We start from the raw sequence: 17,463 nt of genomic DNA on the forward strand, positions 1-17,463 counted from the left end.
ACATAATACGGTTTGTTCCTTTTTATTTCTCTATTTTGTCGGAATACTATTCCCATTATTTTCATATACACACACCCACACACACACACACACACACTGTATTTGTGTTTATAGAAGCTATAATGTGTTGCTGCAGTCATGAACATGTTTCGATTAGCTAGTAACTACAGACCTCTTTAGGTGATGCAGCTTCCACGAAAGCAAAGTTTGCAATGAAAATGTCAGGTCTTCACTTGTTTCATTGCCTCTAGTTAACTGTGTAGCAATATATTACTCATGTAAAAACAAAGAGTATGTTACATGATAAGGGATGTCCCCTTTTCATGTAAGTATAAAAATGGAGAATTTAGTTTAAAATGAAATAGCATAGGAGAAATTCGAACCTCGTAATCTGGGTTTAGAAATAGATTACGTGTGAGAATTTAAAAATGTAAAACAAACATTTGTTTAGAATATAGATAAATATTTCAAGGAAAGAATGTTAACTATCAAGTTTGTTATGAAATTTTAAATTGAAAGAATGCAGCTTATAAGATAATGTTTTTAACATATTGGATAAATAGGTTACTGAGAAATAGGAAAAGTTTTGGACACGTATGTCCAGGACACGTGAAAGAAGGCACATGTTTTAACATGTGTATGACATCACGGAAAAATAGAATGTTCTAGGAATAGAGAAAAAACTTTAGAGTTAGTCAGTCAGTGAGAAAACTCGGGGAGATTCAGTCGTCTAGGAGCGAGACGTCACTTCAAGAAAAAAATGTGAAACTTTGAATTCTTGATGATGGAATCACGGCCGTGTGAAGAATAAACCATCATGTGTTTTGTAAAGCTCGTCTTGTGTCTTATGATTCTTACAAAGAGGTAAAGTGGAATTGTATTATATATTTGTGTTATATGTCTTTACATACACGTCTCAACATCATCATGTCTGAACACTATCCCTTCACACCAAGAGATTTCTTCTTCTTCCATTCAACACAATTAAGGAATGAACTTTTAAAATATAAGAATCTCTCCTAACATGAACAATATCTATCTAGTCTCTTATAAACGAACAATCTCTCTCTCGGCGTCTTTCAACATCCCTCACTGTAATAAGACTCTTACTCTCTCTCTCTCTCTCTCTCTCTCTCTCTCTCTCTCTCTCTCTCTCTCTCTCTCTCTCAGACTCTTTTAAGAAGACCCCAATATTACAAGTATACCCTGCTCTACTTCGGTATTGGGCACTCCTGTATTAACCTCGTTAAACAAAGTCACCTCCACCTAGGGAATTTTTGTTTGCACACGTACCAGCTATTTTTCTTTTTTTCTTATAAGAAAATCAAGAAACGAAATCTTGTCAGAGCTTTGCTTCGGATTCATGCGATGAAAGTAAGCTAGAAGTCTAATCTGATATTGAATAGTGTCGTTAGAATTGGACAAACCAGGGGAGGTGTGACGTAACACTGGCCTTTTTAACTTGTTAATGACTTTTCGTTTTCTGAGTCATCTCTTGTCTCGTCTCCGTAGACGCAGCAAAACTTGCCAAGAATGCTGTTTTATGGTTGTTGTAAAAATGGAAGGGGAATTTAAATTTCGTTCCGTTTGAAATTTGCTACATTCTTACATTACGTCCAGCCCATCGTTCACACTCGACATGTCAACTTTTATAGGTTTTCAGGTATGCTCACAAGGTTGGGTGTGTTTATTCCGAAAGCCGTTCTTAACATGGGAGGTTGAGGTGTTTGTTCGTTGTAAGCATTCCTGAAAACCTATAAAAGTCGATATTTTCGATATGAAGGGTGATTTGGACTCGTAAAAAAAAAAAAAAAATACCAAAATGGCTTTTCCCGTTTAAAAATCAAATTATTTCATTTTTGTTAATAAAAATTTTTTTATTAAAAGAAATATATATATATATATATATATATATATATATATATATATATATATATATATATAAAGCACGATTGTTGAATGGTATTCTTTCGATTACTTTCATTGGGGTGGGGCATAATAATAGAAAAGATTAAAACGGAACGAAAGTTAAATTTCCGTTCCGTTTTTATAACCACTGTAAAATAGCATTCTCTGCAAATTTTTTACCAACGTTTTTCGCGCCGAAACCTTTCGCCCGGCTGAGAAATCCATATGAAAAACAGAAAAAGGTCGACCGATTGATCTTTATCGTTTTTTTTTTGTTTTTTTTATCTGGGGATGGGGCATCCTACCAGGTGGCAGACATTCATCTGCTATCTTGTGCAGTCTAACCGAAAAGAATTTTTTTTTTTTTTTCAAATTATTCCAACCATTAATTTTAAACAATTTCATTGTGGAAATGACGGTTTTTGATCAATGAACTTATGCTATTTTTATCTTTGTCGAATCGATGACTAACGGATAACTTTTGTATTTGGCCCTCGTGGGGAGATAAGTATACAATGATGAGTGTGCATCCGATCCCTGTTCTTTCCTTTTTTAATATATATACTAGCAGGCCGCCCAGCATTGCCCGGTCGTAAAAACACGTTTAAATATATTTTAATTAATGAAGATTTCGTATTTATTATATTTTGGACCCAATATATAGTAATGAATTAAAAAGTTGAAAAAAAAAAAAAAACTCGTGCGCCCCTACCGAGAATCGAAACCAAAATATTTAGCTTACGATTTACTTTTCCCTTTGACGTTAATGTATGAGCTCTGAAAACCTGTTTGCTGCAAGACTAAAATTTAAAGCATGAACCAATAGCTATTACGTTACGCATGAATATTCGTAATACCGTCGTTCATTTCTTTAATTTTCACTTTTGTACCGATTTTCCCCGGCTAAAACCCAAATATAAAGTTTCACATGGGTTCGAATACCCTATATATTAAGTTTCATGTATGTAGACCAAAACTGAAAGAAGTTTGTCAGGCAAAACTTTTTAAAGATATGTACGTGTAGCAGAGATCTCCCTGCCAGATCGAGCGAAATATAAGCTAATTTTCATATAAATCGACGCACACAAAGAGCATAAAACCGGTTGACGTCTAAAAAGCAAAGGACACCTGCTATCTGAGTATCCACTGCGACGAACGAACCTCGCTAAAGTGGCGACCCCTTCTTCAGCGAACACATTATCAGTGTCCAGAAATAACGCAATCCGACCTAACATCGGTGTAAACATCCTACTGGAATTACAAAAGAGCAACTGGCTCAAACAAACCAAAAAATTCTTTGCTTTGGACGAACAGATTATTCGTTGTAAGTCTTAACTTGAATATTTTGCTTTAGTTTTAATAACATTATTTCCCCTCCAATTAAAAAATTATTACAAAGTAGTACTACAGACGAACAAAAGAATTTTTGTCCTTTTGTGCGGGGATGTTGAAACTTTATTACTTTATTCAAAAGAAGTTTTGAAGAACATCTGCAAATTTCCTTTTTTTATATACAAACACACACTAAAAAACGATTTTTCCTTTTAGTATTATTGTGACATTTTTATATTTTGAAAAAAAAAAAATAAAATAAAACGTTTTTTGTGTGTGCAAATTTCTCTTGGATAGCTAGTCCATAAAATGTTTTGTTCATTTAGTTCGTCCGTTTTTTTTTTATCCCCCCCCCCCACTGCACAGAAAAAAAAAGTTTTATATCTTTACCGCCATTCGCAGAAGATGCAAAATTATGGTTTGCACAAGTGGACTTTTTTTTTTTTTTTTTTTTTTTTTTTATTCCCGATGTCCCCCCCCCCATGTAATCAGCTACGCATTTTGTGTTGTGGCATGCTGGCACCATTAGCTAAAACAGTTCGGGATATAATTAACCCACTTCCAGATAAAACAAACGAAATTTTTCGCTTTTATAAAAGTATACAAATAGAATTTTTCGCTTGTATAAACGAAATTTCTCATCAAATAAAACTTTAACGAAGGGCATAACATTTCTAGAAACAAAAAAAAAAATTTAGATTATTTTGTAAGAGCAAAAATTCATCCAATACGGACATCTCGTCGTATGTCTCACGGCTTCGGACATATTTTTCGAGACTACCTCCCCTATGTCCTCGTCCACAAATGTCCCGAGAGATATGGATAAATGGACTCGTGTGTTCATTCAAAATGACGCGGTCTGTGGACCTTTGAGCCCTCCCTATCTGGGGCCATTCAAAGTTTGGGCGAGAAAAAAACTCGACGACTGGACGTTATGGAAGAAGTCACGAGTTTAAAATGAGTTCGCTGCGACACGCACATTGAAAAACTCTACGACTGAGCGTTCGTTGATTCAACCAACGCATAGGGAACCCGATCAACACGAACGACGAACATCAACATCGGTACAGACTCGCTTGTACTTGGCACTGCAGACTCGCTTGCAAGCCTTTGTGTAACTGACTTCAACCAGCGTCAATCTCGACAAATTTTTCCACAACACAGACGATACAATCAACAAGTGTAGATTCACTCGCACTCATTCGGACGAAACTCGCAAGAGATTACTGTACCTAAATTCTACGATCACCTTCTGCTACGGACGCATTAGTGTCGAACGGTGGTGATATTCCCACAACCGTTCTTGGTGGAGAGCCCGTAGCAGAGAAGAGATCTCCCTGCGAGAGTTAAGCTAACTTACATATAAATCGACGCACGCAAAGAACATAATACCGGTTGACGTCTAAAACACACATGCTATCTGGGTATCCACCAGGACAAACAGACCTCGCTAAATACGCATACGTATATATATATATATATATATATATATATATATATATATATATATATATATATATATATACTAGCAGGGGTGCCCGGCGTTGCTCGGGTGTTTGGAGGTGTATGCTGTGCAAAAAAACAAAACTTTGACCCCTATTATGACCCCTTAAAATTTATAGTTTCGGGCTCAAATCACTTTATTAAGTTAGATCCAGGTTCAAGGAACCTATATCTAAAATTTCAAGTGTCTAGACCCAAAATTGTCGGAGGAGTTTGGTAGAGTTCTTAAAGGTCAAATCGTTGAAATTTGACCCCTTAACAGCCAAATTTCTGGCTGACATCCGTCACATCGATTTTCCCAAATCTCAGTACCCGGTATTTCAAATTTCGAGTCTATAGACTAAAAATTGACAGTTATTGCGTAGGGAAATGTACACAGACAGACACACACACAGACACACAGACAGACAGACACGTTCACTTTTATAGATATATAGATATGAACAAATGATTAATAAAATATGTTAAAAGACGTCTTGAAAAAGAGTTAAAAACATATTTAATTTTAAAAAAGGAAGCACAAGATAAGTGGATAGTCGTTAATCCGCGGAGTTTCGAAGAAATACTCTCCTTCTCATCAGAGGGCAGGAATTAGCAAAATGCAGGATCGGATTTTGCATATAAAAGTATTTAATGAAACTACAAGTAAGTCAAAGATCTTACTTAGTTAAAAAAGAAAAAAAGGTGAGGTAAAGGGAACAGGAGGCAAAAGAAAAATAATAAAAAGATTTCACATGAATGGATAGTCCGGTGAAGGGTAAAAATCCTATATATATATATATATATATATATATATATATATATATATATATATATCTTTGCAAGGGAAATAAGGTAAAAAAAAAAAACGATAAAAGTGCTCGATATGTTAATAGAGCGGTATATCATTTTCTATCCATTTCTGTAAGTTTACACTTCAGTCCACCTATAAATTCCGATGAAATTGGTACTCTACCTCATCTCCTGGGGTGAAAATCCAATGGAAACAGTAATGTAAATTTATTATGGGCTCATTAAAAAAAAAATATATATATATATATATAGAATTATATATATATATATATATAGAATTATATATATATATATATATAGAATTATATATATATATATATATAGAATTATATATATATATATATATAGAATTATATATATATATATATATAGAATTATATATATATATATATATAGAATTATATATATATATATATATAGAATTATATATATATATATATATAGAATTATATATATATATATATATAGAATTATATATATATATATATATAGAATTATATATATATATATATATAGAATTATATATATATATATATATATAGAATTATATATATATATATATATAGAATTATATATATATATATATATAGAATTATATATATATATATATATAGAATTATATATATATATATATATAGAATTATATATATATATATATATAGAATTATATATATATATATAGAGAGAGAGAGAGAAAATAATTATGACAGCCCCTTTAAGAAATTCGTTTCTTATCGTTGAGCACTTTCAGTTGAATTAAAAGTCGGTCAATTTAGCTCTTATGCGTAGATCATCGTATAACGATTAGATCACTGTCTGCCTGACGTAAATGAACACTTTAAATTAAGATGTTTAAAAATCAACGTTATTTAAAGCGGTTAATGGTAGCAGAATTGATACGATCTCCGCTAATCGAGCCAGAGATGTCTCGTGATTCGGGGTTCGAATCGTTCGACTGGTAGTAATCGTGACACCCTGCACTGAAGATTCCCGAAAGGATGAAACACTAGTGTCTGTAGGTATTTAATTATTATAGTAGAAAATAATTATATATATATATATATATATACAGAAAGGTTTGTGTTAACTATAATCTTTTTACGCAAATATAAATGTAGAATATCTGCATAAATATAATTACACGTTAACTAAAGATGATCATCCCACAAGAAAACAAAAAAAACTAATAGGGAATTAATTCAAATGAATTTTTAAAAGAATATGCAAATTAACTGTATCCTTTGCTAGTGATTGATATATATGGGTCATGGAATTGTGACGTTGTATTTTCTTTGTAAATGAACAGAAAAAGGGTGTTTAATATCAATATTGATACACAATTTTTTTTATATGGTACTAGCAGTTCAGCCCGGCTTTAATCGGGCCCTATTTTCTGTTTTTGACTTTATGTGCATATGTATTAAAGTTTGACTCGTATCCAGGTAATCTGCATCTAAAATTTCAAGTGTTTAGATCTAAAATTCGCAGAGGAGTTTGGTAGAGTCGGTAATTTTTTTTTTTTTTTACATGGGGGTTACCACTTATCAAGGCCCGGAGGCCACTCAGGGATAAGGGTTATTGCGTGTATAGTAATCAATGAGATAGTATTGTAGTAATCATTATTTTGGAGATTTGATAGTGTCTTACTTAAGGGGGCGGTTTGTCAGGAATTTGTTTATATTGAACATGAAGACATCCAAATTGTAGTCGGGTGGGAAACAGGCAAACGCCACCACCAAAAAGCTAAAAATTAAAACATGACTAAAACTCGAATATAAAGTTTTGCATAGGTTCGAATACCCTATATATTAAGTTTCATGTCCGTAGACCAAAATTTTTTTAAACAAATATATACGCATACATAAATATATATAGAAAGAGGTGTTTTCATAAGCGAATATTACGCAAGTATAAATCAAGTAGAATATCTGCATGAATAGTTACACGTAATAGTTAACTAAAGATGATCATCCCATACGAAAACCGAAAAAACTAATAGGAAATTAATTAAAATGAATGTTGAAGAGAAAATGCACATTTGGTAGTGAATGCAATTCCACGCCCATATACAACAAAGTTGTAATTTCTTTTTAAATAAATAGAAAAAAGAGTTTTTCATGTGTATATCAATACACAAAAGAAAAACATTTATAGGTGTGCGCACACACAATACACGCACACACATATATATATATATATATATATATATATATATACAGTAGCGTCCAAATCTAAGTGACAAAATTTTAAAACCTAATATTTGCAAATGATTCAAATTTTGGTATGCTATTATGGATAACGACTACCAGTTGTCAAATTTCAACTTTTCGCAGTTATTTCTAACAAATATTAGGTTTTAAAATTTTGTCCCTTAGTTTTGGGCGCTACTGTGTGTGTATATATGTTTGTATATCTCTTAAAAACTTTTGACACACGCGACAGATCCTCACGAGATCGATTTCGTTTTCAAGCTCGATGCTTCGAACGACAAATATCGAAAAATTGCCCCCAAAACATTTATCCTTTTACCCTCTCCTGGGCAATATGGTACAAGGAAGGGTCGCTTTTTTTTTTTTTTTTTTTTTTTTTTTTTTTTTCGCCAGCATTTTAGCAAGTCATCGTCACCGTTCGATTGACTACATTTAATTTCAACGCTCTCGACTTCCAGTTGCGCGATGGCAACATCGGCTAAGACGTTACGTTTTGCTTTTCCTCCTTCGCATTACGGGTTCGAGCCTGCCTATCACTTTTTAACCTCTCTCCACCCAAACTGCCTAGTGTTCTTTTGATCCCCCCTCTCGCTACCATCACTTTTTTTTTATTTCCCTTCACCGGGGTTCTTTACTTCACACACCCGAGAAACGCCGAGGAACCCCGCTAGTGTGTGGTCCTGGATATGACCTTAAACTATATCCGATGGTGAGGGCCCCAGCTTGCAGGCCTTAGGGAGTGTGGAGCCACCTTTTAATTGCCACTGCTCCCAGGTCCACTCTGACCGGGAGTGGTAGCACCTGTTAGGGTCCCAACTATGGGTTAAATAGAATACGATTTAAAAAAACAAATATACTATATTTAAAAAAATCGTTCTTCAAAATCACCAGATTCGGCATTAAATAACCTGAAAAGGGTTGATATGCCGTAAAACAAAACAACCAACCAACCAACCGCTAGTGTGTGTGTGTATATATATATATATATATATATATATATATATATAATTGATTGATTTTGCGCTACGAAACAGATACTTTCAAAAATTGTATAAATCAACTGATATAAAGGAATAAACTATAAGATGGTCAACATCATGAATTTTGGAATATAAATTTGTCATTTATTCTATATATTGCTCTGTAATTACATTCAGCTTCTTATATAAGGATTGATATATAATAAGAAAATATATTTCTACAGAAATATATATATATATATATATGTGTGTGTCTGCGTCTCCATTTATTTTTGTCTACCAGAATTGCTTAAATTGGTAATCCAGTGTTAATAAGGCTTTCGTATCAATTTAGTCAGTTTCCAAAACGTCACCTGATTCTTTCCAGTGTTGCGTTTTGGGAATTTAATTTTGGAAGAGTTCCAAGATTCCAGACGGGAGCGCCTCGCTCCGATTCCTCCATAGTTTGATATGACATTTCATTTGACAGTGTGTAATGAAACTGTCGGCCCTGGCGTCTGTCCTGCTGAATGCCAGTCCTCAGAATTTGATCATGACTCTTCATTAGTCATAAAATAATTCATCATGGCGTCTATCCTGCTTCGGTCATGTTCCCCGCCTTCCATCGGAAACGTCAAGAACAGCAAACTATAAATAAAGGTATACTAGTGCAAATAAGACCCGATTGATTAACTGAAAAACATCTCGTTATCTAATTTATAACACTCACTATGTCTGTCTGTCTCGATATTTTCAAACTATCTCGCCCGAAACTAAAAGTCGCAGAGCGGCGCTGGAGGTCTCAAATGATTGGATTTTTTAATTTTTTTTTTTTTTTTTTTTTTTTTTTTTTTACGGGCCGTTCTTTTATATAGCCGGTTAAAATGGTTTTAAAGGGTCAAAATTGAAAAATTAGTTATACAGTTTGTACATTCATCTTAGTTTCTTTTTAATCGGTTTATATGCGTATCACGTTGGTACAGTGGTAACGTTACAAGCTTTGAATGCTGCAGTTTTGCTTTCGATTCTAGCTGATGGCACCGAAATACTTCTTTTTTTTTTTTTTTTTTTTTTTACTTACTTTTGAAATCACGACTCTGTAATAATATATACGAAATCTGGACAAATTAAACTTATTTTACGACTGAGCAAAGCCGGGCACCCCACTCCCCGCTAGTGGATGATATGGTTATCCGAATCTCAGAAATATGACCCGAAGAAAGAACATTCCATATGGCTCCAGAAAGTCTGTAATGTTATGAAGAACATAAACGTAGAGAGCCCCTGGCCTGTTTATTTACCATTTCCTTTACAAATCCTTTTACATGCATACTAGCCGGCAACCCAACGTTGCCCGGTCGTACAATACGCTTAAACATGTTTTAATTTATGCAGATTGCGGATGTAATATTATAGAATCAATCCTCTATTGATTATTTTATGTTATAGGCACGACCAAAAAAAAACGAAAAGTTGTTGTTTTTTTTAAACCAATTAAAATCTATTAAATTCATTATTCTTGAACAACTTTTTTCTAGAAACCCCTGAATTTTATCATATGAAAACGAGAATAACTTTTTTCTATATTAAATAATAAATATGATGATTGCAACATCTTGTCAGACGAGTGCCACTCCCTCAGACACTTAATTCATGAGCCCAAAAATAACTTCCATCGCCACAGGACCACTTTTATAGACAAATGCCTGGGGGAGTATCTATACACAGATGATGTTACAGAATCTTAGCTTTGTACGACAGCTAAGCCTCTCTCTCGGTTCAAAACGTTGAGATCCAGCAACAAACAAAAGCAAGATAGCCAGCAACAAGTTAAACTGCAGACAAGCTTAATGCGGGTACTGGTCTCCCGCTTCATGGTTTTTTATTTACAAAAAAAAAACGCCATTAACCGCGATTTTATTGTATCAATTGATCAAACAAGTATTTTTTAAAAAGCTTTTTGAATCAATTATTTTTTTGTCTCAATACGATTTAGGATTATCTTCTATAAGAATATGCAAAAAATACAACCTAATATCAAATAATTGTATCTTTTTGTATCATTATATAGATATCGTGTGGCGAAATTAAAAAATCCAAACAATTTAACATTAATTTTTCAGAAACTACAGAAGGCTTTGAAAGATAAAATAAATTTCATAATTCGTAATTTTGGTAAAGGGAGGTAACAACTGTTTGTAAATACAGAACTGTTTTAGCGCGTATAGTCTTCCGTAGATGAAAAATAACACGTAACAAAAAATTGCCGAAAGAAATTATTGTATCTTTAGCAGAATACTCAGTTATTTATCGATTTTTTTTTTATAGATTCTTCAAAGCATTTCCTATATAATAGTATATTGGCAATATTGGGCTCACTAAAAGAAAATTGATTTTTCAAAGATTCAAGTGTTTTTTTATAAAAATAATGGAAATACATTTTTTGCTAATCTGAAATATAATTAACATACTCAACTAATTTCACATTTCAAAACATGAAAGGTGAAAAATTAAACATTCAAAATTCGGATTTTCAACCTTAAAATCTAATACGTGCGCAGTTGTTTTGTGGTCCGTCCTTCGTAGGTCAGCAAGGTGTCTTAACGTGGCACGACCCGTCAATCGATTTGGTTCGTCTTAATTTCACGATCGGGTTGATATGTCGCCGCTTCGTCCATCTGTCGCGCTAGAAGGAAAGCAATTTCATGCACACAAAAGAAAGTTCTCTGTTCTACTGATTGAATGTTTTGTTTTTCTTTACAATCCTTACCCTCCCCTATATTTGGTAATATATATATATAATATATATATATAATATATATATATATATATATTATATATACTTACACCCTCCTTCCGTTTTGGCCGTTATTACGAGGAATAATTTGCCCGGTGAAGTAATTCGCTAAAAAATAAAATCTGTGCGTTAAAACGTATATTTCTTTCTCTCTTTCATTTCCTTTCTCTCTCTTTTAATGAAGAGAGAATTGAATTATAATTGTATTTTTTTTTAAACCAGTTTAAACTTGCATCTTATGCGCGACGGACGCACATAGTAGTCTAGCTTCACGCGTCATGTCTCAACGATTCTTGATTTAAATATGCTCCGTAAGCGTTAAATGTAAAATAATTCTTTTTTTATTTTTATAAAAATGCATTTGTTCGCTATTTTTATACAAGCGTTAAATTCCAGCATGCGGTCCCTGCCATTTAATGCCGACAATGCAAACGCTGCCTGTAGTGACGCAATGAAAACTCCAGAAGAGACCCATGCCAGCCGATTAGTCGACGCCATCTCGACCTGTTGATGTTTCCATGTGCCTATCGTTTGATGTCGTTTCTAACACTCGGAAGCTGGTTTCCTCAACCAAGTAATTCTCCCCCGGCAAACGATGGTGTCTTACCAGGAACAAATTATTCGACTCCCAAAAAAGCGATTGTTGTTTGCACCTGTTTCTCGACTACTAGACTTCAGCTATATAACGAAATTAAATGGTGAGATCCTTCTACCGCTTCAGTAGATATCGCACTGCTGGTGCAATTCTTTACCTACATAAAAGCCAGGTTCGGCCAATGGAGTACTGTTACCACATCTTGGCAGGATAAGCTGCTAGAAGCAGCTTATCCTGTCTTGACAGAGTTAAAAATAGACTCTATAGCTTAGTGGGGGATACCCTTTTCTCTTCCCTGCAACCTCTTTCCCACAGAAGAGACGTTACCTTTCTCTGCTTTATCGTTATTTTCATGGCAACTGATCGTCTGAGCTTCAATCTATGGTCCCTCCTCGTCAAACTTTCACGAAAAACACTCGTCTAGCCAAAACCACTATCAACAATTTCCCACACTCTTTATCTGTGCCTACACCTAAACGTAGATTCCATGAACAAAGCTTCTTTCTTAGAACTGCTCGCCTGTGTAACTCTGTTCCGTTTGCCTGCTTTCCAGCTGACTACAATCTGATTGTCTTAAAGTCCAACTTGAACAAGGTCCTGGATATGACCTTAAACTATATCCGATGGTGAGGGCCCCAGCTTGCAGGCCTTAGGGAGTGTGGAGCCACCCTTTAATTTCCATTGCTCCCAGGTCTACTCTGACCCGGAGTGGTAGCACCTGTTAGGGTCCCAACTATGGGTTAAATAGAATACTATTTAAAAAACAAATATACTATATTAAAAAATCGTTCTTTAAAATCACCAGATTCGGCATTAAATAACCTGAAAAGGGTTGATATGCCGTGAAACAAAACAAACTAATAACCAACCAACTTGAACAAGTTCTTACTGAACCGCCCCCTAAGTAATCCAAGTTATAAAATTCCCACTAATGTTTACTATGCTATAATCACAATGACTAATGTATACCCATTAAACCTTATCCTCGAGTGGCCTCTAGGCCTTGATAAGCGGTGACACCCCTCCCCCATGTAAAAACAAAAAAGAACATCAGGAAAGAACAAGAGGACTACCAGCAAAGAGGTGGGCCGACGAGATAAGGGTTCTGGCTGGCATACTACTTGTGACCGCTTAAAGACTGATACCAAAATGTGATCAGTTATCGAATTTTGTTTCCAAACATGTGGTGAAGCTCTCTGAACTATGAAAATAATTAGAAAAAAAACAATGAAAAAATTATGATTTCGAAGGTTTTACTGCATATTAACTTTCTCGAGCAATTTCCTTGTTTTGACTGTCATAGGAACAAGACAGTGTTAGTGAATTTGGTGACCTCGCCCAATAACGTTCCTGAAGAAAAATTGAAACCCATGCTGATATGACGTGTCCTTTTATTTAATTTATTACATGTGAAAAATTCGTAATCTTCTCTTTTCTTGAGGCGGATGTTTAAGCTCGTTCTTTCCAATAAAGAATTTTCCACATCTTGCACAAAAGCCGGACTAAGTCCGGCCATCCATCGCCAACAGTGGCACTATAGACAGCAAGTCACTGTTCCAATGGCGACCACCGTAGATCGGAATCCGTTCGATACCTTGCTTGATCATTATGAGCCACATTTTAAGCTGGCTGCTGCATTGCTTTTTCCAGTCCCTAGGAGGAACCGGATCGGTCGTTTCTCTGAGGTCCTCTTATTGACAGTGAAGGACCTGACCAGCCCAGCGACGGCGTTTCGTGAGAAAAGCCCGCTAGAGAAGTGATGTTGCGCTATACTCGGACCACCGCGTTCGGCAGGAGGTGTTGCCAGAGCACACGCACTATGCCGGATTTATTTGCTTCCCCACTGAGCAAATTAGGCGCAAGGCTGTTTTTTAATGTGGAGAGTGAAGGAGAAATGGTGACCAACTCCCCGGGGAGTGGGGGAGCTGGATAGTGACAATTGGCATGAAGGGTTTCTCCTACATTGACCAATAACTGATTGCTACAAGAGCAATGGTCTTATATGTGGGGTTGCCCCCACAGAAGGTCTTTGCTTGAACTTTGGTACCCAGCCCCCCCCCCCCGGGGAGAGCGCGAGTTGGGCACAGGCACTATGCGCCGCAGACAGAAATGATCAAAAACTTCTAGTCTGCAAAGATCAACAACTCTTGTCGGCTTGGGCACACAACTGTAGAGGAGAATGGTGCTGACGGGTGCTTAGTAGACTCTGACCTTTGTGACTAGCTTGATCCCCCCCCCATTTTTTTCACTAACGAAAATGTAGGCGGCAGAACACGAGACGGGCAATAGCAATTCGGCTATTAAAAAATTCATGAGTTACATTTAATATCTAGTATTTCTATGAAAATGTTTTTAATTACACATAGTTAAAAAGAAAAATTATTTAAATAAACATTTTTTTTTTTTTTTTTTAATCCTCGGAACTGTAGTCTCCTTCGAAATAGGTCCTGGATATGACCTTAAACTATATCCGATGGTGAGGGCCCCAGCTTGCGGGCTTTGGGGATTGTGGGGCCACCCTTTAATTGCCATTGCTGCCAGGTCCACTCTGACCCGGAGTGGTAGTACCTGTTAGGATCCCAACTATGGGTTAAATAGAAACCGACTTGAAAAAAAAAAATATATATATATATATTCTATTAAAAAGATTTTTCTTCCAAAATCACAGGATTTGGCATTAAATAACCTGAAACAAAAACAACCAACCACTCTGACCCGGAGTGGTAGTACCTGTTAGGGTCCCAACTATGGGTTAAATAGAAACCGACTTGAAAAAAAAAATATATATATATATATATTCTATTAAAAAGATTTTTCTTCCAAAATCACAGGATTTGGCATTAAATAACCTGAAACAAAAACAACCAACCACTCTGACCCGGAGTGGTAGTACCTGTTAGGGTCCCAACTATGGGTTAAATAGAAACCGACTTGAAAAAAAAAATATATATATATATATATATATTCTATTAAAAAGATTTTTCTTCCAAAATCACAGGATTTGGCATTAAATAACCTGAAACAAAAACAACCAACCTTCGAAGTCATCTCCTCCGGCTGCAATGCACTTGTTGTATCGTTCCAACAACTTCTAGTAGGTTCTATTGAAGTCTTTTTGTGTGAACGTGTCAATGGCCGTCGTCACAACTTCTAGAAGGCCCCAAGGAAGTTCTCTAGTTTGAGCATGTCAATGACCCTCATCACAGCCTCTTTCATCTCCTCAATTGTCTCATAACGACAGCCTCTAAGGTTTTCCTTGAGCTTAAATCACAAAGAGCAAGATCTGGACTATAGCAAGGGTGAGAAACTGTCTTGATGCCCATCTTGGTCAAATAGTCTGTGACAAGGATGGAGCACTTTTTAGACAAACTGTGCGCAAATCTCCCGCATCTACAATTTCTCGTGAATAATTATGTCTACAGTTCCCACACTGACATCAAACTGTACACTTATTGTCACTATACATACACAACTATCCTTATCCAGGAAATTCTTTATTTGGTCAATCAACTTCGGTGTTCCGACTTTATACCCCCCCACACTTTATCACTCACATCCTTTATACCACTCAAAAAGTTATGCCCGATTTATGCAAGATGGTCCAAAAGCAGTCTGAAGCATTCCATACGTTTGTTTTTTTGTTTTTTTCAAGTTTGAAACAGCATTTTTTTGCATATTATTCTTCTAAAGTGTCTTCACGCTCAGATTAGTTTTTAAATTCACCAGCTGTGACAATCTGGCTTTAGTAGGGTGTATTCCAATTCCTGCTGTAGCTGTTCATTTGAACATGAAATCATAAAAATTGGTCAGTCATTTTATAAGATGTATAGCAATAAGGGTTTGTTTTACTTTATATATAGATTCGAAAAGGTTGTCAAAAAACAAATACATAACAAATGTTATCAAAGGCAAGATAAGTTATTAATCTACCTAACTGAATTTTTTTAAAGTGTTTTTGCGGCTCGAAAAGCTGTGATTACCGATGTATTTGAAAAATACAAATGGTGGCAGGCTCTGTGTTGAATACGTAATTTTGGGAAAATGAGTTTAAACTAAAAAAAAAAACTGTACAAAATGCTGTTAGAAATCCACCGAATATCTGTTACAGTAACATATATTGAATGGATTTCGTACAGTATTTTGTATAGTTTTTTAGTTTTAACTCATTTTCCCAAACTTACGTACCCAACACAGTCCGTCGCTATTTGCATTTTTTCAAATACATCGGTAAACACTGTATGATTTTCGAACCGAATAAACATTTTACATTAAATAAAAACACTAAAAACTTACCCAGTTAGGAAGGAAAGTAACATCTTGCCTTTGGTAACATTTATTTGTTACTAGCATTTAAACCTGGTGTTGCCCGGGTGTTTGGAGGTGTATATTGAGCAAAACAAAGTGGTATTAGAAAGGCAGGCTCAAACCCGTACCGTAAAGGAGGAAAACAACGGGGAAAAAAACCTGACGTCCTTGCTGTTACGACCACCGCCAAACCGGAAGTGATGTAGATTTAAATTAAGGCTAGACAATCGAAAGGAGAGGATGACTTTAAAAGATATCGGCGAAAAAGCGATCCCCCCCTGTAAAATTCCCAGTTGAAAGTGAAGATAGTAATGTTTTAGTCAATTTTTCGATATTTGTCGTCTGAAAGGTCGAACTTCAAAACGATACTGACATTGTAAAAATCTGTCACCGCTGTCGAAAGTTTTAGGCAGACATGCAAACATATACATTTATATATTGGTAACCAAAAATTTTCGACGCAAACCGATTAAAAAGTTTGCCCTCTCTCTCTGAATACCTTTATGTAAAATTTCAAATATTTAGACCAGAAATTGTCTGAGTAATTTGGTAGACCGCAGAGGTCAAATTTTTTTAAACTTTGACCCCTTATAATTTATTGTTTTGGGCTCAGATCAAGTTATTAAGTTAGATCCATGTCCAAACAACCTATATCTAAAATTTCAATTGTTTATACCCAAAATTGGCGGAGGAGTTCTTAAAGGTCGAATCGTTGTACTTTGACCCCTTAACAGCCAAATTTCTGGCCGGAAACGGATTACGAAGATTTTTTCCAAATCTCAGTACCCTTTATATCAAATTTCGAGTCTGTAGACTAAAAATTGACAGTTATTGCGTAGGGAAATACACACACACACACACATGTTCACGCGTTCACTTTTATAGATATATAGACTTTCTCTGAGGTCCTCTTATTGACAGTGAAGGACCTGACCAGCCCAGCGACGGCGTTTCGTGAGAAAAGCCCGCTAGAGAAGTGATGTTGCGCTATACTCAGACCACCGCGTTCGGCAGGAGGTGTTGCAAGAGCACACGCACTATGCCGGATTTATTTGCTTCCCC

The 17,463-nt window shown here is 35.3% G+C and overlaps 1 long non-coding RNA gene across 2 annotated transcripts in view; it reads left to right on the forward strand.

Moving 5' to 3' along the window:
• Positions 1–17,463, forward strand: part of LOC145269259 (uncharacterized) — a 179,375-nt gene that overhangs the window by 31,789 nt on the left and 130,123 nt on the right. The window lies entirely within an intron of this gene.

The sequence above is a fragment of the Euprymna scolopes genome, chromosome 45, assembly GCF_053919585.1.
Source record: "Euprymna scolopes isolate OS-2025 chromosome 45, ASM5391958v1, whole genome shotgun sequence".
Taxonomy (NCBI): Eukaryota; Metazoa; Mollusca; class Cephalopoda; order Sepiida; family Sepiolidae; genus Euprymna; species Euprymna scolopes.